The sequence below is a fragment of the Dama dama genome, chromosome 24, assembly GCF_033118175.1.
Source record: "Dama dama isolate Ldn47 chromosome 24, ASM3311817v1, whole genome shotgun sequence".
Taxonomy (NCBI): Eukaryota; Metazoa; Chordata; class Mammalia; order Artiodactyla; family Cervidae; genus Dama; species Dama dama.
Window position 1 is genome coordinate 14,846,841 of NC_083704.1, and position 3,161 is coordinate 14,850,001.

Sequence of the window (3,161 nt, forward strand, 5' to 3'; positions counted from 1 at the left end):
TTATATGACACATGTGCCAAGGGACCTTGGAGGGTAGTGCATTTTGGCTTAGAGGTGAATCAGTATCTTCTTGTGAAGAACTTGGCCCTGGAAAAGGTCATTGAATGTCTTCATGCAGTGGAGGCTGCTTTCCTCCTATGACAGAAAGGAGCTGCTTTTGCTGAGAAAGGGAGTTTTGCAGGTCAAGGTTCTCAGTTTCATCGGTGTCTGTTGAAATGTTTCATCCTAAATATCAGTGAAAGTAAGTCACTCAGTCGTGTATGACTTTTTGTGACCCCGTAGACTGTAGCCCTCCAGACTCCTATGTCCAATTTTCCAGGCAAGAATACTGGAGTGGGTAGCCATTCCCTTCACCAGGGAATCTTCTCGACCCAGAGATTGAACCCAGGTCTTCTGCATTGCAGGCAGATTCTTTGCCATCTGAGCCACCAGGGAAGCCCAAAGTAGTAGACACCCAAACAGGGACTTGAACCCTGGACCTTCAGATTAGAAGTCTGATGCTCTACTGACTGAGCTATCTGGGCAAAGTGAAGGTGTTAGTGGCTCAGTCATGTCCAACTCTTTGCATCTCCGTAGACTGTAGCTTGCCAGGCTTCTCTTTCCTGATCCCATTTATTCCTAAATAGGTGACCTTAACTTTAGCGTATATAACTGACAAAGGCAGTGGAAATGTGTTGATGGATAGATGGGTAGATAGATCGACCTATAGAAATCTCTCTCTCTCTCTATCTCTGTCTCTCTCCTGCATGTATTGAAAGAGAAAGAGAAGTTCTGAAGATTGAGTAGTGATAATATATAATATATTACTCTCAGCATAATCATTTCATAGGGAAAGAAGTAGAATGGTATTTTGGATGAGAATAAATAATAAAAATAAAACTGGGAGAGAAAGCCTTTGCGAAAAGTGACAGATGGGGATCAGAAGTGGTTTGTGTTAATAGGATAATGATCTTTTCATAAGTTAATGATTTTTTAAAAATTATTTTGGCTTTTAAGGTATCCTGTTTCCCTTCACCCTTTTGTCAGCTTGTGAGATGTTAGTTCCCCAATCAGGCATTGAACCCTGCCCCTACAGTGGAAGTACAGAGTCTTAACCACAGCCAGGGAAGTCTCTCATAAGTTAATGATTAATTATATATATTATATGTCCCTTTTTTATTGCCAAAAGAGATCTTTTAGTTGGTTATAAATATGGATTTTTATTTTGTATCCACATTACAAACACGTCTCCACATCTGTCACAGGGCAAACTCTTATGGTAATTTCTGCAGTCCATGTGATATGTGTGAAATCAATTCTGTCACCATCTTACTTTTTGACTTTTAGATGGTGCATCTTGAAATAGTTTTCTATCATCAAGTTACATGTGCATAAACTATTCTAATACTACCATATATATTCTTATGGTATTACTTTTCTTGGTACCAGACCCTTTATATCCCTTCCTCCCTCTCTGACTTTCTCTCCCTCTTTTTCTCTCTCCCCCTTTCTCTCTCCCTATTGCTCTATCTTTTCTGCTTTTGAACAAGTACTCTAACTTTGTGTCAGCAATACTTACTGACTTTCACATATTTCCAACAAAAATTTGAGATTTTACTTACATCGGAAGTGAAATCTCTACAAACTAATGGGTCTGATTCTGAACTCTCTTCTGTTCTATTGATCAATTTTTTCACTAATAGTAGATTAGCTGAATTATTATACCATCATAGTATGTTTAAAATCTGAAAGGACTACCCTGTCTCTCATAATTTTATCATAATAAGGGTTATTTTTCACTTTATCTCCTAGATAAAATCATCCACATTATTACTGTGTAACATTTGACTTTCCTTTTATTTAGCTCTTTCCTTGTGTCCTTCACTGAAGTATCCTAGTTTTTATGATAGACCCTTTACATTTATAGTTAAGGCTTTTCTGATTTGGTCAAGTTTTTAGTTTTACTGCAAATGGCTCATTTGTCCGGTTGCTTTTTCCAGTATAGCTGTTGTCCTAGAAAGGACTTTATGTCGATGTTTTGTTTTCACTTACTTCCTTGAACTTTTGTTTTTTTCTATGTAGAGCATATGTTAATTGAAATAAGTGATAGGGTGCTTTTTTCTGCTCCAGTGTTCATGTACTATTTATCTTTTCATTATTTATGTATGTATGTATTTATCTTTAGCTGTGCTGCATCTTCATTTCTGCACACAGGCTTTCTCTAGTTGCGGCAAATGGGGACTACTCTCTCGTTGCAGTGTGCAGGCTTCTCATTGCGTTGGTTCCTCATTGTAGTGGCTTCTCTTGTAGCAGAGCACAGGCTCTAGGCACGCTAGCTTCAGTAGTTGTGGCTCACAGCCTTAGTTGCTCCACAGCATGGGATCTTCCCAGACCAGGGACTGAACCTATGTCCACTGCATTGCAAGGCAGACTCTTGAACACTGGGCCACCAAGTAAGCCCATATACTGTTTATCTTGTCATCTATTTATTACACTGGGCATAGCTCAGTTGGTAAAGAATCCACCTGAAATGCGGGAGATCTGGGTTTGATCCCTGGGTTGGGAAGATCCCCTGGCGACGGGAAAGGCTAGCCACTCCAGTATTCTGGCCTGGAGAATTCCATGGGCTATAGTCCAAGGGGTCCCAAAGAGTCGTACATGAGTGAGCGACTTTCACTATTTATTACACACTCCATTGCCATGTTTAAAAAATATATTTGTGGTAGGTCTTTCCTTTCTCCTTCCTCATTTGATTTTGGTCAGAATAAATAAAATATTTAAAAAATGTATTTCACTTTGTTTCTAATAGAAAATCTTTGTAGTATTAAGATATATAATTTGCTTCTATTTTTAGCTTATGTAATAAATTTTATCTTTCAAATGTTGAATGTTTTACTGCTTTTGGCATCTGACTGAGTTGCATCCTTTAATCTTGAAACTCTCAAAGTATTAGAATAGCTTAATACTTGCTGAAATTAAACTACCTCTGCCTTCCTAGAATAAAGCCTGCTTGGTGTGGTAATCTCTTAATACACTTATAGATTTGTTGATTAGCAGTCTATTTAGATTTTTAATTCTGTTTATATCAGTGTCTTGCTTATCCATTTGAGTTTTTGTACTACCAGTATATTGATTTGGCATCAGGTTATGACAGAAATAAAGAACAAAATTAGAGGAGATTT

The 3,161-nt window shown here is 37.9% G+C and overlaps 1 non-coding gene across 1 annotated transcript; it reads right to left on the reverse strand.

Moving 5' to 3' along the window:
• Positions 1-451: 451 nt before the first annotated feature.
• On the reverse strand, positions 452-524 carry TRNAR-UCU (transfer RNA arginine (anticodon UCU)). The gene has a single exon. It is a non-coding gene; the product is annotated as a tRNA-Arg (tRNA).
• Positions 525-3,161: the final 2,637 nt, after the last annotated feature.